Raw genomic sequence first — 25231 nt, 5'->3', positions numbered from 1 at the left:
TGTTTCATGTATCTTATATTATCTTTCCTTGGTAACCCTTGAGTAAGCACAGCCTGACATGTTTTGTGGCCTTTAACTCGTGTGATAAAATAGATTGAAAGGATTCTTGGCACCACCTGGTGAAGATGAGCAACCCTGGAGGACCGACTGTGCTTTGAGAACGAGCGATTGAATGCTAAGAAATGTGGAAGTCTAGAGACATAGGCAGAGGATTAAAAAAAAAAAAGAGCATGAACATTAATACATCTTCTTGAGGTTTGATGGGACATGTACTGCCTACTGTTCCATCTGGTGCTTATGATAGCATGGCATATTAGCATGCTGCAAGTTCATAATGTATTCAGAAGGAGAAAGCCTCCCTTGCATACCAATTGAAGCTTCCCTTCTCTCAGAGCTGTCTTTGAATTTCAATGATGTTTATGCCATCTAAGCCATGACTGAACTGAGCATTTCCGCTCCCAGGGATAACATTGGTGGGTTGTGTGGGAGATTTTTCTCTCTTCTTCCTCACCCCTCCTTTCTTTCTTTCAGAATTCCAAAACAGTTTGGCAGACCATTTTAAATTATTAATAAAGAGCTTTATTACCTTAGCATTCCATTTAGAGTACTATAGTGTTTAGAGAAAATTACCAAAAGCCTTTCCTCTGGTCTCCATCCACCTCACTGCAGCCCGTTCAAAACACAAACACACACGCATCTACGCATACACACACTCACTGATTCTTTCTCTCACTCTCATTATTTTGGCATATTCTGAGAACTGATCATTGGGTAGATATACAGCATTAATATATTACCTTTAGGGAACAATTGGAAAGGGAATTAGACAGATCTACTTGACTCTTTCTTATAATAAATTAAGTTCCTAATTAGTCTGCTGAAACTTTACCATGCAAAATAAGGTTATACCTTTGCAGTCTTACTCCTTTAAGCATGCTTTCTTTGTATGTCAGAGTCTAGAGATAAATTTAAGGAAAGTGAGGGCCAGATTCACATTCTACGTAATTCCACTATGTATAATACTCAAAATACCCCAGCTTTTAGGCTTGTTCTGATTTGCCAGGGAAGTTGTCTTCAGTAATTTTTTAAAACAATTTTAAAAACAAACATATCCCTTTTCACTTTTATGCTGTGAGGTTTTGCGTTAGAACACCTAATGGTACATGTTGGAGGAAGCCAAAACTGTGGTATAATAAGGGAAATTTGCCAGGAATAAATGAAATCTTTGAACAAGCAGTTATAATACGTAAATCAATGTCTTGACCCTGTTAATTGACTACATTTGGTGCTATTAAAACATTTCTAAGAGTCAGGTTTTAATTTTTATGTTAATGAATTTTAAGCAGCAGCTCCCGTAAGTAGTTTGTAGGAACCTCCTCTCTAGTTTTATTCCGATAACACTTTTTTTTCTCCTTTTTAAAATATTAGAATTAGATGCTTGTAACTCTGGAGAATATTCAGGCTTTCCTAGCCCACGGTAGGTCGGGGGTAAGGGAGTGTGTGTGTGTTTTAAGAAAACAATTCCTCAACTACTTTCACTTAACTATGTAAAGTGATTAACCTATTAATCAAAGTGGAGAAGAGATGTGGGTAAGGTTTTCAGTAGGGACTCATCCTTCAGTAGAAATTCACATTACCATGGTCTCTGACACTATTTTAATTACCAATTCCTGTTTACAAAATGCACAATTAGCTTTTGAGATTCGGTAACAACCCCTGGCTGAGTTTGGTTTGAGTATTCATTATATTTCTCTTCCTAGTCAGTTCACTAGGTTTTGTGTCTTTCACCCAGGAAAACATTTAGAAAGGCAAAGAGCACTGACTAGAAATGTGGAGGAGGTGGTGTGGGTAATTCATGCAAGTTTAGTCAGCACTTACAAGATTCTTGAAATGTTTCTTGATGTCCTACAGAACTGTTAACATCTGCACATCTTGTGAGAGGAGTTGCATTTATTACAGCTGTATGCCAGCTAGAATATAGGGAGGAGGAGGAGGAGGAGCTGGAGGGATGTTAGTGGGGGGAAGGGAAGAGGGGATCTTTGTTAAGAATGAAGCAGCTGGCTTTCAGTTACCAACATTTATCATTTTCTTTAGTTACATACCCAGGCTAAGCTCCAGTTGGGCTCTTTACAGCAGCATCCCTTAGCTGTGACAGGTTTGCAAGGCTCCCGAATAATTCAGCCAAGAGTTGTCTCCCTGTAAAACAGTCTCTGTGAATTAAAAAGAAGAAAAACAGGGACATCAGATGAGATAACGTGCCTCATTAATATGAGTCGGGTCAAGCATGACACCTGCATCATGCATCAAAACTTGTCAGCGGGTACTGTCACGTCTGAGATAGAGAGGGAACTGTAGATGGTAGAAAAAACAAAAAAACCAGAAGCCAAATAGAAACTGAAGCACATTGTTCCCAACATTTCCTGAGGACCACAAGGCAAATCCTGCCACAGTTATCTGATTTTTGTTGTTATTATCAGTGGGTTCCAAAAGTGCTCCCTAATTCCCTTATTTTGCAACAAGAATTGAATTAAAGGTGGTATCACTTGCCATGGCTGTATGAAAATTGGAGTGCTGCAATGTTTTGAATTGACTTGGGGGGCTTCTTAAATCATTGGGCATGTAGCTACTGTCTTTATTGCTGTATTGTACTTTCAAGCGCTTAGTACACTGCTCTGCACATAGTAAGTGCTCAATAACTATGATTAAATGAATGTTTAAAGGACATTGCTTCCCTTACTGGGGAAGCGGCATGGCCTAGAAGATAAAACACAGGATAGACCACCGGCCGTAGAGTCGGATGGACCTGGGTTCTAATAATCCTGGCTCTGACTCTTGTCTGCTGTGTGACCTTGGGCAAGTCACTTATCTTCTCTGTGCCTCTGTTCCCTCATCTGTAAAATGTAAGACTCTGAGTCCCATGTGGGACAGGGACCGTGTCCAACCTGATTATCTTGTATCTGCACCACAGTGCTTGGGATAGTGCTTGACAAACAGAAAGCACTTAACAAATACCATTATCTGAAGAAACATTTCCCAGGCCTCTTTCCTTATAATCTTAAAACGTGTCATATGTGAGGCACTAACCAATCGAAACCAGGTTGCAGTCTGCTGTTCTTTATGTCTGATATCGGTAGGCATTAACGCGTGACCTATATTTTGATCTCACCAAAATCTGGGCTCGGTGACTGAAACACAAGGGACATACATATAATGTCCTGTCTCATTGTTACCCTAAATGAAGTTTGAAAGTTTACCTGGAGTACGTTTGAAGACATCCCTCTTTGATTATAAGTGCTTCAATGTATTAGATGGTCGCTATATCTTAGAAAAGACTGAGCAATACCAGATCTCAGGAATTTCCCTGGTAAGCAGCATTATTGAAGCGTGCAGTTTAGAGGCTGAAATCTGACTTCCATTCCAAGAGACCCTAATCACTCTCAAATCACATTACCGTATTAAATGGGATTTATGTCGAGGCCCTTTTCCTGTTCAATTTAGAGAAAACTTGCTTATTCCTAGAAACCTTAGTGTGACACTTAAGGAATTTAGTCTGAATTAGGACTCCTTAAGGGACAGGAGGTTTAATGAGGTTTTATCATTTGTTCCCTCAGAATATTCATTGTAGAGTAGCCTTTTATTGAAAAGAGTCGTCTCCCTCTGGTGGCCAGAGTAACCATTTTGTTCCCATGGATGGTATGTCTCATTATTTTCCGCACGGATAAAAGGTCGCCATTGCCATTCTCAATTAGCTTGTGTTGAATGCCACAGTGTGAAGAGTACAAATAATGAGAGTATATCCCCTGGATATAGTCTTTGATCTTTTCTCCTCAAGGTTTTGACTTTCTAGTCATTGCATTTAACCTTCTATAGTACTGAAGTCTTCCCACTGCCATCGGCAAACCAGGTAGCCGGTTTCCGTAGGCACTCACTCCATGTCCTCCTCTGTCATCAAGTCCTTCCAAGTTCCTCCAGCTCAGTGTGTGGGACTGATGGAATAGCTGTTCTGTTGCATGCAGTAAGCATCAATAAATGCCACTGATTGATTCACTCTAGGATGTGTTTGTCGTTGGGCCCAACCAGCATGTTCTTGGTCTGATCCCAGGACGGGGTAAGGGAGAGTACGAATGTGTTAGGTGTAACGCTTATCTGTCTCATTTCATTGGAGGCTTTGCTCCAGCTTCACCTCTTCCCTTTTAGGGTTTCACTTGTCTTTTGGTGTGTTTTGGATCCATGTTGAGATGTGAATATCCTTTATGGTAAATAGTAAAGGGACAAGTTCTTTCCTTCTTCATGGGCAGCTCATCTTCCAGAAGGTTCTGAAAATGATCGACACTGCTTTCCTTCTTCTGCTTTCACCCTCAGCTGTGGTAGCTTTACCTATTTCATACAATAGATGGATGTAGTTTCTTCTCTTCCTGATTTCTTCCATTTTTCAGAAACAGATCCTTCAGGGAGTACCGATTGTACACCCATTTGATCTTTTCCATCACCGGCTCAATTACTAGCAATTGCATCTGAGATGGTCGCATTTTCCTTTCCGATTCTACTGACTCATTTCCGGATGTAGTGTGGTTGCCGGTTGTGTTTGTTGGATGATGATTCTAGGATGACCAAGGTGGTCAGTAACAGCACTCCAAAAAAAACTGGGTCCCAAAAGCATGTGAAATCACCTTCTTCTGCAGGTATAACGTGTCATTAGGATGACATTTTTGCAGAAGTCCACCTAGTTCCTCTCAAATCTGCTCAAGCCTAAAGGGTTTCTCTGACCTGTCTTGTTTCTCCTCACTCTCTTAGTTGCCCCAGAGCACTGTTCTACCCTCCCAAGTCCCCCTGAACACCACCTCCACTTCCGGACCTCAGCACCAGGAAGGCCAGCTCTAAAAATATAAATACTCAACATAAATGCATCTAGTGTCGCATCTATACCGGGCAGGAAGTAGATTAGCTGAAGACCAGATTGTCCAGGATAAAACTGGACACCTGACCACCATTAAGCATGACTGTAAATAGCTTCAGCCGTTTTACTTCTTCCTAAATAAGTTTATAGAATGGGTATTCAGTGTCATTTTTCCTGCCTGGGCATTTTCTGTATCTGTCATCAAATATGGCACAATCAACCTCTTCCTCGCCCACTTCTAGGAGACCCACCATTGTGATTTGGCGAATAGCTGGAGAGCAACTTACCCACACTTTCACCGGGGGTTCTTAGTTGGGGTTCTAGAGCCTTGCTCTCCCTAACCTCCCCCTCCTCTCCCTTTAACAGTGTAACTCACTGCTGTGGCATAGAACGAACCCCTCTACAGAAAAGAAGGCAAATGAAGGAGGACTTGACTTTACAATGCTTAGAACCTTGAGCCAGTGATGCCCTTGGATGACGTGGTGTAGAGCGCATTGGCTGTTGACGGCTTCAATTTTCTTTTTTTTCTGAATGTACCCATCCGCCTTCTTTGGGTCTATCTTCTAGATCAAGAACAACTCTGCTATTTGGTACTCTTCCAAGTGCTTAGTACAGTGCTCTGAACACAGTAAGTGCTCAATAAATATGATTGGAGAGCACTGGGAACACGTTTCGTTTTCTCTGAGGACATTTTAGGTGGGATTTGTGACTTTGTAAGCATTGTTGGTATGACTGCTCCTATGGCTTGTTCTGGGTTTACTCCTGGCTCGGTGATTTACCATTAATCTTTTTTTTTTGAAGAGTAAAGGCGCTGTTGTAGAATTCTGTATTTGCTTTGTCCAGTTCTTTCTGTATATTTTTCATTTTGAAGTCACTGACAGCTTTTTAAAAAATGGTATTTGTTAAGCACTTACTATGTAATAATAACAATCATAATGGTATTCATTAAGTGCTTATTATGTGCCAGTCACCGTTCTAAGCACTGGGATAGATACAAGCTAAGCAGTTTGAACACAGTCCATGTCCCACATGAGACTCACAATTTAAATCCCCATTTGACAGATGAGGTAGCTGAGGCACAGAGAAGTTATGTGACTTGCCCCAGGTCACACAGCAGACAAGTGGCAGAGTCAGAATTAGAATCCTTGGTCTTCTGACTCCCAGACGCATGCTCTATCCACTACACCATGCTGCCAGGCACCATTCTAAGCACTGGGATAGATACAAACTAATCAGGTTAGACACACTCAATGTCCTACATGGGACTCACAGTTTTAATTCCCATTTTACAGACAAGGCAGCTGAGGCACGGAGAAGTTATGCGACTTGCCTAAGGTCACACAGCGGACCAGTGGTGGAGCCGGGATTAGAACGCGGGTCCTTCTGACTCACGGGCCGTGCTTTATCCATTTGACCTTGTTTTATCTTTTATCTCTCTTGACTATTCAAGCTCTCCTTCCTTTCTGGTACTATTTTCAACTTCTCTTTGGACTCGGTAATCTTTTCTTATCTATTTTCCAAATGTCCTTTCATTCCTCATCAGTTTCTCCTTAAGCTTTCACGAATGTCTTTCTGGCCATCACTTGCACAGCCTCTCCTTGACATTTGTTTCGTTCTTGGTGCTACTTGAACTTCGGCTTTATTTGCTGAAGAGTTTTTTCTTTTTTTTTTTTTTTGGTGAAAGGAATATATCATAATCACAACCCATCAAAATAGTATAAATTGAGTCTGAGAATCATGAAATTTGATTCTATGAGGAAGCAGAATTCCTTGGCAAACAGTTTTTTGCTAAGCTGGTGATTCTAGGTCGTCTTCTAAGTGCTCTCGGTCGCATTACTTTAGGCCTGGTGGTTTGGGTGGATTGCGGCGGTGCATTTCAGGGAGACAAATGGCTTAAGACTCGGAGTCAGGAGACCCAGATACTAACTCAGATTCTGTCGCAGGATCTCTCTGTGACTTTGAGCAAGTCACTTCCCCACCTGGGCTTCAGTTCTCTTTAAGCCTCATTAACCTTATCTGTAAAATGGGGGTAAATATCAGTTCTGTCTCTTAAACTGTGACCACCCTATGGCAGAGAAACTGTGTGAAATTTGACCATTCTGTAGATACATCGGGGCATAGCACATAGTAAGTGCTTCATAAAACTGATTATCACTATTAATTGATAGGCTTGTGTCTTGGTGGAACATTAAGCAGTCTGGTTGACAGAGATTCTTTTCATTTACGGCAGAATAAAGGTTGACTGGTTTTGAGTGGCTGCTTCTGTACGTTTCCAGATTGCTGCCATTGTTCTTTTTGGAATAGTATATTTCCAGTGAATGACGGCTTGCCTCTGCCAAAGTAACCAGTTGGACTTATTGCACACTTTGCTCTCCTTTTCTAAACATGCCAGTGAAGCACTCTTGTTCCTGCTTTTTGTCGTTTATTAACAATAAATTCCTTCCTACGAGGTTTATGTTGACCTTGTTTGAAAAACATCTTCCGGTTCCTCATATTTTTCAGTCTCCTTATCCTCTGCCTTCTCCACTGGGTTGTATTATTTTTAAAGTGCTGTGATGTTAATGTAGAAGATAAACTTTCCTACACCAAATGAGTAAAGTCAGTGGGGTGCTCTCTACCAGCAAGCTCGCGTCCTTCCTCCGTTTTAGTACTGTTGTTCTCTGCTTTACTCAGAAACAGGTAATCACTGTTGTCCCACTGCTCAGCACAGTGGATCTGTAGATGTATTTTTCATTTTTGGATCTCATTACACGTCAGGATTTTTTGTTTTAGTTTTTTTTTTAAATACATATATAATTCATCGAAGATAGAGAGCGAATGTGATCTGCTATATTTACACATTTTCTTGTTCCCTGTGGTCTTCTTCCTTTTTGCTCTCTAATGCTTAGGTGATGGGTTTTGCTTGCATGAAAGCAGAAGCCTCTGGTTTTATACTACTTTGTGGTAGTTCATCTCAAACCAGTAATCTCAGGACATTCAACTTGCCAGTCCTTGTGTCTTAGATACCATATCCACCTAAGCAGCAGAAGAAGCAGCATGGTGTAGCGGATAGAGCACGGGCCTGGAAGTCAGAAGGTCATGGGTTCTAATCCTGACTCTGCCATTTCTCTGCTGTGTGACCTTGGTCAGTTCAGTTCACTTCTTTGTGCCTCAGTTCCCTAGCCTGTAAAGTAGGGATTGAGGCTGTGAACCCCTCATGGGACAGGGACTGTGTCCAGCCCAATTTTCTTGTATTCACCCCAGTGCTTTGTAGAGTGCCTGGTACATAGTAAACACTTAACAAATACCATTATTATTATTATTATTAAGCCAGGCAGTCGTAGTTATTCAAGGAGCAATTTCCCCTTTGGGTTCTTGGACAGAAGAGAAAAGAAACCTGGGATGTAAGAAGACAAATTTGTAAAGATTTTTAAGGAGACTTCTTGGCCATAACTGGTGACAAAGCGGAGGCATTTCTGCTGGTGACCTCTGGTGTAGAGAGGAAATGGGCCAGGGATCTTCTGCTTCTGGGAAGGGTTTTTTCTTTATGGTATTTGTTAGGTGCCTATTATGAGCCAAGCACTGTCCTATGCTTTGGAGTAAATACGAGTTAATCAGGTTGGACACGGTCCCGGTCCCACATGAGACGCCCAGTCTTAATCCCCATTTTTCAAACTGAGGCACAGAAAGGTGACTTCCCCAAGGTCACACAGCAGGTAAGTAGCAGAACCAGGATTAGAACACAGGTCCTTGTAACTCTAAGGCCCATGCTCTACCCACTAGGCAGTGCTGCTTCTCCAGAGTTGGTATCTCCAGAATCTTATCTTATGCTCTCAAGTCATCTCTGACCCACAGTGACTACATGGACACTTCTTTCCCAGAACGCCCTACTCTTCACCTGCAGTCGTTCTGATAGTGCATCCAAAGAGTTTTCTTGATCAAATTTATGGAAGTGGTTTACCATTGCCTTCTTCCACACCATCAACTTGAGTCTCCACTCTCGACTCTTTCTCATGCTACTGCTGCTGCCCAGCACAGGGGAGTTTTGACTCGTAGCAGATTGCCTTCCACTCACTAGCCACTGCCCAAGCTAGGAATGGAATGGGAAGGCCTATGCTTGACTCTCCCTCCCATAGCCGAGACTGGTAGAGTACTGGAAACTCTCCAGGTGCGATCTTGAGAGGGGATTTCCAAGATAGGCTTTATTATTACCAGTTGTCAGCATCAGTAGTTAGGTATATTGCACAGAGCGCTGTAGTAGGTGCCTGAGAGAGTTCACTAGAAGTAGAAGATATGGCCCCCGTCCTTAAAGAGCAATGGAAGAAGGGAGGGAAGAGATTTGGAGAGGAGCACTCTGCTCCCACAGCAGTGGGAGGGTGATTTTGGATTTATCTTCCATCATCCCCCACCCTTACCAACCTTCATCTTTAAAGCCTCATAAGACAAAACACTTTGCCTGCAAACAAGTGCTCTACCAACTGGCTCTCTAAAGAAGTGCTCGCTAAACAAGTGCACAATACCCGACTTGTATGTAATTTTTCTTCTTTTCTCCCACTTCCAGAATTCTCCAGATAATGCACATCTGTCCATGTCAAGTTCCTTGGCATGTCTACAATAGATGTCTATGCAGACCTTTGGGCAATAGGAAAGCTTGGAAAGCTGCCCTGTAATCTTTATATATGTTCAATGTGAAAGAGACTTTTTTGGCCCTATCTATGCATTTAGATGAAATCCCAACATCACTAGCAACACATTCAAATACTAAGGCAAATGCGAGATATGCATGTGTGTTTGTATATTTCAAATTGAATATGTATGCTTCTCCCTCTAGACTGTGAGCGCCTTGTGTGTAGTAAATGTAACTACTAACTCCGAGCTCTCTACCAAGTGCTAAGTACAGTTCTCTGCACCCAATAAGAACTCAATAAATGTGATTGATTGTTATGTACAGTTAGAGATTTTTGGCAGACTTTTCTACATACCATTACCATCACTAAACAGGTCCCTCTTTTTCTTCTCCAAACATTCGCTTTTTGTAAATTTACCATTACCACTGAGGACTACAGTACTTTTCTTGTCCCTAGCAGTACATCCTGAAAATTTCTTTTGGCACCTCCCATGTATCTCTAAAGCTTTCCGGTTCTCTCTCACTGTTATTTCTCTCCTTTTTCCAAGTCACTAGTCCAGAACCTAAATACCTCACTCAGTCTTAGTGAAGGAGCATGGTGTAGTGGATAAAGCATAGGCCTGGGAGTCAGAAGGTCCTGGGTTCTAATCCTGGTTCTGCCACTTGTCCGCTTGTGACCTTGGACAAGTCACTTCACTTCTGTGCCTCGCTTTCCTCATCTGTAAAATGCAGATTGAGATGTGAGCCCTATGTGGGTCAGGGATTGTATCCAACCCGATTTGTGTTTATTCACCTCAGTGCCTAGTACAGTTCCTGGCACATAGTAAGCATTTAACAAATACCACAATTATTATTATTGCAAGAGACTCCTCTCTGTATGACTGCCTTCAGGAAATCGGAGGGAAAAAATTAATCATCTGGCTTTAATTGGATTTGGTTAGACTCCTTTTCAGAAACCTTCAGTGAGCACTATTTGCTGTTAATCTCTAGTTGAAACTCCTGGTTGTGAGTTTCCAGTCACTCTACCAACTGGCTCTCCCTACTGACCTAATCTTCTCTCACCCTTGGCTTCGTTCCTAAGCCGAGAAGAGTTGCTTATCATCCCTCTCGGGGGAATCGCTGTGCCAATGCATGTGTTATCCCCCTTGTTAGTGAGATGGAGAAGGCAGCGTGGCTTAGTGGAAAGAGCCTGGGCATGGGAGTCAGAGGTTGTGGGTTCTAATCTCGCTTCTGCCACTTGTCAGCTGTGTGACTTTGGGCAAGTCACGTCACTTCTCTGGACCTCAGTTCTGTCTTCTGTAAAATGGGGATGAAGTCTGTGAGCCCTAAGTGGGACACCGTGATCACCTCATATCTACCCCAGCACTTAGAACAGTACTTTGCACATAGTAAGTGCTTAACAAATGTCATCAGTATTATTATCTTCTTCCTCTTTGATTACCATCAGCTTGCCACCAAATGCTACTTCCACCATAAAACCTCTCCTGACTAACCTTATTTAACTTCCATCACACCAGTCATTTAAGTGACTCTAAAAATTAAGTATTTCTCTATACATGATCTCTATGTGTTTCTTTTCCATTGTGTGTCTATAGCCTTATGAGACAGTAGTGTGGGATAGCATCTCTCCTGTAAACTGCAAGTTCCTCGTGGACAGAGAGGCAACGTGGCTCAGTGGAAAGAGCTTTGGAGTCAGAGGTCATGGGTTCGAATCCCGGCTCTGCCACTTGTCGGCTGTGTGACCTTGGGCAAGTCACTTCACTTCTCGGTGCCTCAATTACCTCATCTGGAAAATGGGGATTAAGACTGTGAGCCCCACGTGGGACAACCTGATTCCCTTGTGTCTACCCCAGCGCTTAGAACAGTGGTCTGCACATAGTCAGTGCTTAACAAATGCCAACATTATTATTATTAGCTACCAACTCTGTTATATTGTAATAATAATCTTGGTATTTGTTAAGTGCTTACTGTGTGCCGAGCACTGTTCTAAGCGCTGGGGTAGATACAGGGTAATCAGGTTGTCCCATGTGAGGCTCACAGTCTTAATCCCCATTTCACAGATGAGGTAACTGAGGCACTGAGAAGTGAAGTGACTTGCCCAAAGTCACACTCTGCACAGAGTAAGCCCTCAATGAATATAATTGTTGGATTGATATAGTACCTAAGCAAGGGTACTAGATTAATTTTCCAAATTCTCCATCCCAGAAAAGGTGTTGTAAGCAAGTACAGGAAGAGAGAGGTTTCCTAATAATTGTGGGATTTGCCAAGTTACTTACTGTGTCCAGTGCACTGTATTAAGCACTGATATAAATTCAACGTAATCGGATTGGACACAGTCCCTGACCCATACAGGGCTCACACATTAGGTGGGAGGGAGCACAGTTATTTAATCTCCAGTTTAAACCTGAGAAAACTGAGGCTCGGAGAAGTTATGGGACTTGCCCAACGTCACAGAGGAGGCTTGTGGTGAGGCCAGAATTAGAACCCAGATCTCCTGAATCCCAAACCTTTGCTCATTCCGTTGTGTCATACTGCTTCTCTACTCTTTCGGAGAGCAGTTAGAGCACTGATGCCGGCTTGTTGCTGGAGCACTGATGCTACTTTTTGCCAAATTGCAGGAATAGCAGGACTGCAGGGACTCAAACCCGCTATCACCTTCTTGGTTCTTGGGCTGTTGTCAATGTAAGGGTCCCAAACTAAGTCTTGATGGGTTCCACTCGTTATGCTCTCTATCCCTGTCTTAGTTCTATTTGTCCCTCCAGGTCAGGGACCAGGAGTAGCTTCTATTTGTGGAGTAACGTGTCTCTATCATTTGGTATTGTTAAAGTCTCTGAATATAGTGGGTGCCTAATAATGTTGATGGACAGATTAAATTCTGCGGTGGCTACATTTTAGTGATAGGGGTCTTTTGAGACGAAAGACTGGAAAAAGCAATTACCTTCTATAAGGTAAACTCGTTATGGACAGGGAGCATTTCTGCTAATTCTGTTGTATTGTACTTTCCCAAGCCGTTAGTATAGTGCTCTGCACGTAGTAAGCTCTCAATCAGTATCATTGATTGATATAATAATCTCACACAGGGCATCGGTACTTTTATTTGAAAGCTATGACAGTTTTTCTTTTTATTTGATCAACATCATTGAAATTGCACTACCACTCCAGACTATAGGTCTTTATGCAGAGATATCGCAGTCCACTGGTCATCTTGTTTTTGGATTTTCCATGCCCCTTACTTATTCTCCTCTGTCCTGCTGCTTATTAGACAATCCAGGAAAGAGCCAACCATACAAGAAGGGCACACAACCTAAATTAACCCCTTTGTTTTCCTTGTTATCTGCTCTAGAAAGGCTTGAGGGGAAGAAGCTAAAAAACGGGTTGGGCAATCTGAGTTGCTTGTGCTTCATTACGATAAGTAATTGATAATTGGCTGAAAAAGTGTCAGTTGGATTACGCACTTAAATTTTCCCAAAGCCTCCCCTTCCCACCCCTACCCACACAAAGCCCTAGTAGACACTTTGGGCTCTTCTGTTAGCCTAGGCTAACCTCATGATATCAAACTCCTTTCCTGATGCTCAGTAATAAAAAGGAAAACCAAAATAATTTACCTTATTTTGCCAGTCTTCTTTATGCTTTTTCCTCATAAATATGTACACATGAAGACAATTATGTTAAAAAAAAGCATTACTTTGTGATAGTGTGAATAGAAGCAGTAATACCTTTCATTCATATGTCACTGTGGTGTGACGACCCCAAAACCGTTTGCCGATGTTAAAGGTTAATAATAATAGTAATGATGGATTTTGTTAAGCCTTACCCTGTGCCATGCACTGTTCTAAGTGCTGGGGTGGATACAAGCAAATTGGATTGGACACAGTCCCTGTCCCTTATAAGGCTCACATCTCAATTCCCCATTTTACAGATGAAGTAACTGAGGCTCTGAGAACTGAAGTGACTTGCCCAAGGTCACTCAGCAGACAAGTGGCAGAGCTGAAATTAGAACCCATGACCTTCTGACTTCCAGGCCCGTGCTGTATCCACTACACCAAGCTACTTCTCAAAGGTTCGCGTGATAGCCAGGTGTTTTGTAGGACTGGGGTCGTTAATGCCTCTCTTCAGGGCTGGAACTATTGAGAAGATGTCCCAATTTCCAGACAGGAGGTTTTGAGACTCACTTGGGTAAACATCTTTTCTAAATTAGCCGCTCGTTGTCTGGCTGATCAGTTGACAGCTTTACAGTTTCACTGCCCTCGAATACCCAGCTCCCCCTTAGCCTTTCTTTTTTTTTTCCATCCTGATATGGGAACTGTATAGAGTATCCTGGGAGAGATCTGCTTGCAGCAGAAGGATCTCTCTCCCCCTCTTTTGCATGAATTTCTGGTGTTTTTATTCACTCATTCTTATGGATTTTAGATGATTGAGATGTTAAAATGTTTCAAATTTGAGAACAAATTATTGAAGTTTCAGTTTTCCAAGCCTTGATTGTAACCTACATTGGTGACAGCCCCATTATAAGCAGGAATGCTTCATTGAGAGTGAGAGCAGAAGTAAAGAAAATTTCAGTCTCTGGGAGTCATACCCATGGAGAGAGAATACTAGATTGGAAATATCAACACGGAATTTTAAGTAAAAATAATTGAATATGAAGCCCAATAATTGCTTCCTAAACTGTCATCCCTTTAGGTTACAGGCTTCGGTTAATGTTGGTAATTATTTTTGGGGGGTGATCTTGGCCCATTTTCTTGTTGAATTGAGGTTGGGTGAGAGGTCACCTCCTCCAGGAGGCCTTCCCAGACTGAGCCCTCCCTTTCCCTCTGCTCCTCCTCCCCTCCCCATTCCCCCTACTCCCTCCTTCTTCTCTTCCCCCTTCCCCTTCCCACAGCACTTGTGTCTGTTTGAATATATTTATTGCTCTATTTATTTTATTAATGATTTGCATTTATCTATGATTCTACTTATCTATTTTGATGGTAGTGATGCCTGTCTACGTTTTTTGTTGTCTGTCTCCATCTTCTGGACTGTGAGCCCGTTGTAGGGTAGGGACTGTCTCATTCTGTTACCGAACTGTACTTTCCAAGAGCTTAGTATAATGCTCTGCACACAGTAAGCGCTCAATAAATACGATTGAATGAATGAATGAAAGAATAATTGGTGATATCTTTTAACTCGTAGGCAGGAATCATGTCTACCAACTCTGTTGTACTTTTCCAAATAATACAATGCTCTGTACACAGTAAGCGCTCAATAAATATGACTGATTGACTTTGAATAGCCAGGATGGTTAGCCCATTGCCCTCAAATGCCCAGCTGACCCTAATCTTTTCTTCTTTTTCCATCCTGATGTGGGAACCATATAGAGTACCCTAGGAGAGATCTGCTTGGAAAGAGGACTCTTTCCCCCTCTTTTGCGTGTATTTCTGCTTTTTTCTTCACTCGTTCTTATGGATTTTAGGTGATTGAAAAATATAATGCTGAGTATATTTTCCCTGAATTTCGATCGCAACTCCTCCTAGCATACCCTGGGTATTTTACAGGAGGATGTCAGTGCAATCCTCCAAAAGGAAGAAGACATTTCTCTCATTTTCAATTTTATTTCCTTGTTCCTCCTCGACCCTTTTCTCAAACATTTAGATTCTTGCTCAGGTTTTTCTGTAATTTCAGCAAATTCAGCAAGAGTTTTGCATCCAACTAAAATTACTTCAGGAATCCTTTTCCCAATATTAGGCACACACTCCCTGTAACTGTCTTCACACAGGACATAAGCAATGCCATTACTAGAGCAATCCAGTGAACCACGGAGCCTAATAAACAAATATTAAGTGAGTTGGGGGTGGGGCAGAAATGGATGAGTTCGATATTAATAATGTTAATAATGTTGGTATTTGTTAAGCTCTTACTATGTGCCGAGCACTGTTCTAAGCGCTGGGGGAGATACAGGGGAATCAGGTTGTCCCACGTGAGGCTCACAGTTAATCCCCATTTTACAGATGAGGTAACTGAGGCCCAGAGAAGTGAAGTGACTTGCCCACAGTCACACAGCTGACAAGTGGCAGAGCCGAGATTCAAACTCATGACCTCTGACTCCCAAGCCTGTGCTCTTTCCACTGAGCCACGCTGCTTAGGGGAGGGAGAGAAGGGGAGGAGTGAAGGGCACTAGATCTAGGAGAAGCATTCACTTATTCCACCCCTGTCGCCTCTCCTGATTTCACCCTGCAACTCCAAAAAATACCAGTCAATTAATCATATTTATTGAGCAGTTACTTTGTCCAGAGCATTGTACTAAGTGCTTGAGAGAGTACAATATAACAGTGTAACAGAGATAGTAGGCACATTCCCTGCCCACAATGAACTTACAGTCTAACGGGGGGAGATAGACATTAATTTACATATATAAATTACAGATGTGTTTGTAAGTACTGAGGGAGGGTTTAATAAAAGGAGCAAATGAGGGCAACACAAAAGGACGTGAGAGAAGAGAAAATGAGGTCTTAGTCAGGGAAGACATATGGGTGTAGCCTGAAAAAGTCACAGCTACAGACAACCCCAGTAGAGAAGTAGCGTGGCTCAGTGGAAAGAGCTCAGGCTTGGGAGTCAGGGGTCATGAGTTCTAATCCCGGCTCTGCCGCTCGTCAGCTGTGTGACTTTGGGCAAGTCACTTAACTTCTCTGTGCCTCAGTTACCTCATCTGTATTATGGGGATTGATTGTGTGCCCCACGTGGGACAACCTGATCACCTTGTATCCCCCAGCGCTTAGAACAGTGCTTTGCACATAGTAAGCGCTTAACAAATACCATCATTATTATTATTATCATTAATCTGGGAACCCAGAGCTAGTACAAGCCTAGATCATGGACCCGGGGTTAAAACAACTCCTCCCCAGGACATGCTGGTTATGTTGGGACAGGGATTTATAGGCAGTGGATACCCTTCTCCCTGGTTTCCTCTCTGACGCCCTCTCAATGACTGAATACACCCATCTCAGCCCGAACATTTTATATTTAATTCGATTTTTTTGAGGACACAAATATGTCCCTGGAATGACCTGGCTAAATCAGAATGTCTAGCCACGTTAATCCAGTCCGGGGTTCTGTCTCCATCAGCGACATTAGAGTGCTTGAAGAAGCAGCGTGATGACTGTCCTTCTTGACATTCAAACGATGAATAAACCCTCTTTCCTGTTTTTATAACCCACTCAGATTTTCCCCCTTTGATCTTGGGGATGGCCACTCTCCTTTACTATCCTGAAGAAAGTTTTTCAAGTGAGTTTTCCTGCTGCCTTATTCGCAGCTGCTCCCCCGTCCCCCACCCAGCCATCTCAGTGATACCGTCATTGCTTAGAGCGAGTGGATGTTTGCTAAGAGTACACATTTTGATACAATTCTGAGGAAAGTGCCACCCCTTCCAGATCAACCCTTTCCTGTTTCAAGTTCCAGTAGTCCAGATAAGACTTTTGAGAAGTTCGAGGGAAATGAATAATCACGAAGACTCAACTACTGCTTTTATCTCTTTTTTTAATTTTAAATAGATCTCAAAGCACAGCTTTATCACTATGAGAGCATTGGTGTTTTTAAAAATGCCTGCGTATATTTTTATGGACTAGAACTCTCTCGAAGAGCAGAGGATTGAAAGTCAAAGGATTCAGGTTCTAGTCATAGCTCTGTCTCTATCTTGCTGGTTGACCTTGGACAAGTCACCCAACTTTCCTCTGCCTGTTTCCTCGGCTGAAAAATGGGAATAACGTAATGATAATGATGGTATTTGTTAAGCGCTTACTATGTGCCGAGCACAGTTCTAAGTGTGGGGTAGATACAAGGTCATCAGGTTGTCCCACATGGGGTTCACAGTCTTACCTATTTTACAAATGAGGTAATTGATAACATGCTTGCTCTCCCTTTCCTTTAAGCAGTGAGGCCCATTTTGTTGGGACAGGGACTGTGTCTGAGCTGATTCTTGTATCTCAATTCTAAGCACAACACCTGGAACTTAATAAATGCCACTTAAAGAGTCCCATAAAAGAGCCATCCTCTTCAGTTTCCCCCACTTTCTGTATTTCTTATTACACTCAGATGACATCTGCAAACCTTTTGAGGGCAGCAACAATATCTTCTGGTTCTAATTTATCCTTCCATATGCCTAGGTAGTGTTCTGCATACATATACTTAATAAATATTACGGATAGTGCTATGCGAAATGATTACGGTTAAATGACCATACTAAATGGGGAATTTACACTAAACATAATTTGTCTCCTTTAAAAATAGGGAGCGTATCTACCAATTCTATTGCTTTGTACTCTCTCAAGCACTTAGTATAGTGGTCTGCACACTGTAAGCACTCAAATACCACTGATTTTAAAATAGAAATGCAGACTAGAGAATGCATTAGATTCGTTAATTGGAAATTCATAGCTATAACTGGTAACTGATGATCCTGTTTCCATAGTATAGTGTAGCCATTAGAGAGTTATGCTATTCCAGGTCCAGAATCCTGTGGTTCACTGTGGTCTAGGAATGAGAAAAATAATTCAAAAATAATAATGCAATTCGAAGGGCCTAATCCTTGGTGGGGAGAGGCAACAATGGAGAGGATTCAAGGATATTGGTAACAATAAAATAGCTTTAAAGTATGCCCAAATACTGACAAGCACCACAGCATGACCTAGTGGATAGAGCATGGGTCTGGGAGTCAGAAGAAGCTGGGTTCTAATCCTGGCTCCGTCACTTGTCTGCTGTGTGACCATGGGCAAATAACGACTGCTCTGTGCCTCAGTTACCTTATCTGTAAAATGGGAATAAGACTCAGGAACCTCATATGGGGCAGGAAGTGTGTTCAATCTGGTTAGCTTAATATCTATCCCAGCACTTAGTACAGTGACTGGTACTTTGTACACCCTTAACAAATACTATTAATATTATTATTATTATTACTTCCTAGTAGGTAGAGAAATTGAGCTTGTGGCAGGGTATATGATGTGAGGCTTTGGGTTATGAAGGAAAATGGAAAGCTTGAAAGGGAAATATCCTCCGTGTCAGTGGGATCCCATGCTTGGGCTCCATGCAAGGCTGTCTCTCAGGTTCATCTCCTTTGGGGTGTCTTAGATGTCTTTACTTATCCCTCTGGTAAATTCTTCCTCATTAAGCCTTCTGACAGGTTCTTCTGTTCGTACAGTTGGATCTTCTGGAGTATTTATGACTGCTTTACATAGAAAATTCCTATTTTTGATTCTAAACTAGTTGGAGGAAGGGGCCATTTCTCCACGTTATATAAAATCTTAAAAGTTTCTATTTGATATAAATATCTGCTGTTCAGATTCAAAGATGTTGCTTCTGGCAGTGATAAGTATCCATCTGGTTGACAAGAGTGGTGTGACTGGTTCCTTCTTTATTGTCCAGGTCTAAAGATGGTCCCTTGCAAATCGGTAGTATTTCTAGCATGCTATTCTACTTGTTGGTGTCATGGTCTCTTGAAACCCTGGACCTAAAATGTGATTCCATTCTTGACTCCTGCTTTTTCTGTTGTGGTTGTCTCTAGCAACTAGTCAAATGTGATGTTGTGCTTCATCGAGCCTTTGAGGTGTTTTTTCTCATCTCCTCTTGCAAATTATGCATTATATGCTGGATGACATTATGGAAAATCACCTCTCTTTGTCAATCTGAACCTTACATTTCTCTTTTTCTTGCTTGTTATGGACAGTGAACATGTCTGCTAATTCTATTGTACTGCAGTCTCCCAAGCACTCAGTATCGTGTTTTGCACATGGTAAAAGCTCAGTAAATATGATTGTTTGATGGATTAATTGCAGTTGGTAACCAGTTTCATCTGTAGCGCAGATATGACCAGTGAAGAGTGTGAGAGCAGGACTGTGTCATGGTTCCTATAAACCTTTTTGTTCATCTTGGTAACACAGATCTCTCTCTTTCTCTCTTTTTAACTAACATGAGCCAATACTGAATCTTGTTCATCCTGAGATACCTTTGGAATCATACTGGATAGAGCACAAGTCCGGGAGACGGAAGGTTATGGGTTCTAATCTTGCCTCCTCCACTTGTCTGCTGTGTGATCTTGGGCAAGTCACTTTACTTCTCTGGGTCTCAGTTACCTCATCTGTAAAATGGGGATGAAGACTGTGAGCTCCACATGGGACAGGGACTGTGTTCAAACTGATTTGCTTGTATCCACTCTAGGGCTTCATAGAGTGCCTGGCACATAGTAAGCACTCTACAAATACTATTATTATTATTATTATTATTTTTTCATTAGTTTCACCAACTCAGCCAGTTATCATGCATCTTCTACTGTTTTTAATATATGTGTCTTGTATAGGTGTGTGTGCATATGTATAAGAATATATATAAATTAACTCCCTCCCAGGTTTATATACACATTACACATATATCAACCTAGGAAGGTGTTAGGTTTTATTTATATAGAATAAAAGAAAATAGAAAATGGTCCTTTAAAAGCCTCAAATGCTTCTGGCCAATGAGTAATTTTCCTTCTGTTCCCCATGAAGAGCAGCAGTGGAGAGATTTGGAGAGGAGTGATGAGTGCTGGGGGAGAGACTCATCTGTGAGGATCTGGAAGAGACCGATCTTTGGTTTAATCTCCTGCCTGTTCTCCACCATTTTCCCCCAGGCGGTTGCCCTCAACTTCGACAGGGCCAGTAGTAGACTAGAAGGAACACTCTTGCTGTGTTTGTGAAATTGGTGTTCACATTCAGAGTTGATGGTGCAGTTACTGCCCAAGGTGACAAAAATTAGCTCAAGGACTAGTGGAGTAATTACATGTCCTTTCATCTGAGGAATGCCTTTTGATTTGAATCTGTGACCCCTGAAGCTATTGCGTGGTAGATGGAAGTCACTGTAATGAAGTGAAGTGACTATAACTACTCCAAAGATTTGATAAAAACCCACTGGTTGGTAGTGGAGGGTTGATGTGGGCAGCAAAGAGCCCACAGCATGGAGAACCACCTTGGCATGCAGCCAGGAGTCCCTCTTAATAATAAGAGTGGTATTTGTTAAGTACTTACTATATGCCAAGCACTGAATTAAGCCATAGGATAAATACAGTATAAGCAGCCTGAACAGCTCCTGTTACATGTAGGGCTCACAATCTAAAGGGGAGCTTTATCTTATCCCCATTTCTACAGATGAGGAAACTGAGGCTCAGAGAAATTAAATGACTTGCCCGAAGTCCAAACAGCAGGCAAGTGATCGAGCCAGAATTAGAACCCAGGACTCCTGGCTGTCTTTCTTCTAGACCTCATTACTTTGCTCTTCTCGGGTATAGGTTTTTGGAATCAATCGGTAGTATCGATTTAGCACATACTGTGTGCAGAGCACTGTACTAAGTGCTTGGGAAAATCCGGTGCAACAGAGTTGGTAGATGTAATCCCTGCCTACAAGGACCTTAGAAAAAAAGTTAAAAAAACCCCACAGCACCTGCCATGGCAACCTAAAACTTACTGTTTGCCTGCTATACAACATGGGAGAGCAGGAAATGTGTCTGCTTATTGTTATATTGTACTCTCCCCAGCATTTAGTTCAGTGCTCTCTACAAAGTAAGCGCTCAATAAATACCATTTGATGGAAAAGGCTGTGGATCACACATCAATCAATCATTTCTTGAGTGCTTACTGTGTGCAGAGAACTGTCTGAAGCACTTAATAGACGATGTTCCTTGCCCACAAAGAGATTACAGTCTAGAGTCCTGCTCATGCTTGTGTCCATGGATGGCAAGTCACTGTCAGAAATTTTGCTTTTGAACCTGAAGGGTGCCTATATTTCCCTTATTTGATAGAGTATTGTGGCCTTGTGTGTTAACATCCTTTACCCTTGTACATAAAGAGCCATACCTACTCCATTCAGCGGGTGATTTTATTTTCCAGCATTTCACCCCGTGACTGCAACAGTGAAACATGTGGCATTGTTTCTATGAGCTACCATGTGCTTTTCCCCCATGGGGTGTCATTCTGTTTGTTTCTCACTTTGTCTCTTTATCCCAGTCATTTTGAATTTTAAGTCTGCTTTGGAATGTGTTGGGCAGCTTGGTGCCATCTGCAGATTTAATGAGCCTGGTTTCTGTTCCACCATTCAGGCCATTGATGAAAATGTTAAATAGGAGTGAACCCAGGATTGACCCGCACTCAGAACACCACGTGTAATCCCTGAGATTTTACATAGAGATTTGGCTCGTTATCATTATGGAAGCATAAAATAATAACACTAGAAAAGTTCATGAGAGATCATCTGATTAAATTTCCAGTCTCCAGGAAGAAGCATGACAAAGCCATGTGGGACAGTTGGATGTTTATTTTTCTTTCTTTATAGATTCCTAGAATGGAAAGCCCACCACTTTCATTAATAGTGCATTCCAGTGTTTGATCACCTTATTTATCAAGAAGATCTTCCTTGTGTCCAGTAGATCATTACTGATTTTAACAGTTTCCTCTTGTTTGGGCTCATTGGACGTGGAAAACCACAGGTTAGCATCCTCCACATTAAAGACCTTTTATAAACTTGAAGGCAGCTACTAAATAACCTCTTAGCCTTCAATCAGTTAATGAGTGGTATTAATCAAGCACTTAACTTTGTACAGAGCACTACTAAGCCCTTGGGAGGGTACAGTGCAATAAAGTATGTAGATATGGTCCCTCCCACAAGGAGTTTATTGTAAAATAAATAATCCCAATTGCTTTAACCTTTTCTCATGGGAACTATCCTCTCAGAGTCACACCTGGAGAGTTTCCAGTACCCTACCAGTCTCGACTATGGGAGGGAGAGTCAAGCAGAGGCATACCCATGCCATTCCTAGCTTGGGCAGTGGCTAGTGAGTGGAAGGCAATCTGCTACAAGTCAAAACTCACTCGCGCTGGGCAGCAGCGACATGGGAGAGTGTCGAGGGTGGAGACTCAAGTTGACTGTGCGGAAGGAGGCAATGGTAAACCACTTGCGGATTTTTACCAAGAAAACTCTGTGGAAACACTACCAGAACGATTGTAGATGGAGGTGGGGGGTTCTGAGGGAGATGCATCCATGGTGTCACTATGGGTCGGTGACTACTCAACAGCATAAGACAAGAAATGGGAACTACTTTTTTGTCCCTGGGACCTTTTTCTTTATAGGACTCTATGGGCCCTCTCTCATCTCATGCCAAGTGTCATACTAAGCACTTGAAAAGTACAAACGAATTAATAGAAGTGATTATTGCTCTTTGTGACAAAATACTCAATGCCTGAACAATGCAGGGTTTAGTGAAAAGATGATTTCCTAACCCTTGCATGTTACTCTAGCTACCACATTCCTGTACTGTGTTAGCTTTCCAAGAATTATGCCTGTTTACAGATTCTCATATTCAAATTCTAGTTCACTATGGCCCTCCTGTCTCTTTCTACAGAATATTCCCCATTCTATCTTTTGTGAAGATTGCTTTTTACTCCAAAGTGTGCCATCCTGCCTTTGTCTCTATTGGCTTTATTTAGGTTTTTTAGGACTGACTTTCCAATTTCTGTCAGTTTTGATTTTTCCCCCTTACTTTCAAAATATTGCCGATTCCTCCCAATTTGTCATCACGATGTTGACCTATTTTTCAATCCAGGTTAAACAATAGAGATATTGAATCAATAACTCATATTTATTGAGTGCTTACTGTGTGCAGAAAACTGTACTAAATGCTTGGGAGAGTACCATATAATAGAGTTGGTAAACACGTTCCGTGATCACAATGAGCTTATAGTCTAGAGAGGGATGCAGACATTAATATAGATCAATAATATTGATAATATCCATAGTGATATAAATAATGTAGAAAAACAAGCAGCTTGGCCTAGTGTGAAGCATTGTGGCCCTAATGGACAGAGCATGGGCTTGGGAATCAGAAGTACCTGGTTTCTAATCCTGGCTCTGCCACTTGTCTGCTGGGTGACCTTGGGCAAGTCACTTAACCTCTCTGTGCCTCAGTTCCCTCATCTACAAAGTGGGGATTAAGACTGTGAGCCACATGACAGTCAGGGGCTGTATACAATCCGATTATCTTGTGTCTTACCCCATTGCTCCATACTGTGCCTGGCACATAGGACTTAACCATTACCATAAAAAAAAATTAGGGATGTATACATGGGCTGAGCAAGGGAAAATATTTGTTCTTAGGACATATCCTTGTAGATATGCCAACTAAGATGGACACGGAACCTTTTCTGGACTACCCTTTGGAAGCAAATGTCCCACAGACCAGGGATGCAACCTACTTATACTCTCTTCCTAGCTTCTAGAGGAGGGTGTTATCAGAAAAGCATCTCCTTTGCTTCCATTTTCTCCAAAGCCTGCCATCCTATTGTAGAGGAAGATTAAATTGATGTGACATGATTTGCTCAATCAATCCGTGATGTTCATTGAGTATTTACTATGTGCAAAGCACTCTATTAAGCATTTGGGAGAGTACAATACAATAGAATTAGCAGATACACTCCCTGCCTATAACCAGTTTACAATCTAGAGTCAACATAGAGTCATACCAGTTGCTGTCTAGATAGCTGCAAACTAATTGTTGGATAATTTGTTTTGGAATCTTTCCAGATCTAGATGTAAACATGACTGGTCTGGCCTGTAATCCCAGGCTAACTGCCCCCCACCCACCCCACCCCTTTTTCTTTCCTTTCTTAGGCTGCTACAGCTGAATTCTCAAAAATTAATAGTTAGTGCCTGTGCAGTACATTTGTATGTACCCTATGGCACATTGCCAGTCAGTACTGACATGAAAACATCCAGTTTTAAAAATATATCTCTAATTGTTTTTCACCCATTTTAATCTGGCTTTCCAACCACTAATTCAATACGGGACTTGCCTGGCCAACCTTACACATATGACCTTTTTTTGTAAAGAATGAAGTGGAAAAAACAATTTAAAATCTCTGCTCTTTTAGAGTGATCTTTGCAGTTTTCCCTTCTTGTCAATAGGAGGGAGCACATTTTTCCTGCCCTTCCTCTTTTGATTAATATAATTAAGGCAGTTTTTGTTTCCTTTTGTCTTGGATTAATTGCATTTCCTTTTCACTTCTCACTTTTCTAATCTTGTCCCTGTTTCATTGGGTTATCTGGCATGAATTCCATCTTTTGTAGCTTTCTCATTTTTTTCCTCCACGTAACTTAAAAGTTCTTGGTTTAGCAACTTGGCATCTTATTATTGCCCTTCCTGCTCCAACTAAAATATCTCTTTAAATTGAAATAACACTTGCATTTATTCCCCAGGTCAACTGTATCATTTTTCTTCATTTTATCTGCACAATCGGATGGGGAGACACAGAGTGGCAAAGTGTCTTTATGAGGCACCACAGCAGGCCAACAGCAGAGCTGGGACCTAGAATCTAGTGCTCCTGACTTTCCAGATTATGCCTTGGCCTCTTCATCATGCTGTCTGTGTACGGATTGATATAACATGATCTATTCTTGATCCTTTAGATCTTATTTTTTTGAAGACCAATGAGTTTCTTGGAGGCCTTTTCTTCCTAAAGTCTGTCTTTAAAATTTGCTCTCCTAAAGTCCTTTTTCCCTTTCTTCCTGACTTCTCTCTTTCCTTAAGATTCAATAGTATTTATTGAGCGCTTACTATGTGCAGAGCACTGTACTAAGTGCTTGGAATGAACAAGTCGGCAACAGATACAGTCTCTGCAGTTTGACGGGCTTACTCTGAAGTGGGATCACACTATGACTATTATTTCACCTATTTCATCCTC

General features: G+C 41.7%; 1 protein-coding gene and 2 non-coding genes across 5 annotated transcripts in view; 2 read left to right on the top strand and 1 right to left on the bottom strand.

Moving 5' to 3' along the window:
• The window catches only part of RUNX1T1 (RUNX1 partner transcriptional co-repressor 1), a 159041-nt gene that overhangs the window by 55173 nt on the left and 78637 nt on the right, over window positions 1-25231 (top strand). The window lies entirely within an intron of this gene.
• Window positions 8925-9062, bottom strand: LOC114811510. Its single transcript, XR_003759208.1, has one exon. It is a non-coding gene; the product is annotated as a small nucleolar RNA SNORA7 (small nucleolar RNA).
• On the top strand, window positions 22219-22356 carry LOC114811604. The gene has a single exon (XR_003759300.1). It is a non-coding gene; the product is annotated as a small nucleolar RNA SNORA7 (small nucleolar RNA).

Source organism: Ornithorhynchus anatinus, chromosome 4, assembly GCF_004115215.2.
Source record: "Ornithorhynchus anatinus isolate Pmale09 chromosome 4, mOrnAna1.pri.v4, whole genome shotgun sequence".
Taxonomy (NCBI): Eukaryota; Metazoa; Chordata; class Mammalia; order Monotremata; family Ornithorhynchidae; genus Ornithorhynchus; species Ornithorhynchus anatinus.
This window is presented reverse-complemented; position numbering and strand designations above follow the sequence as displayed.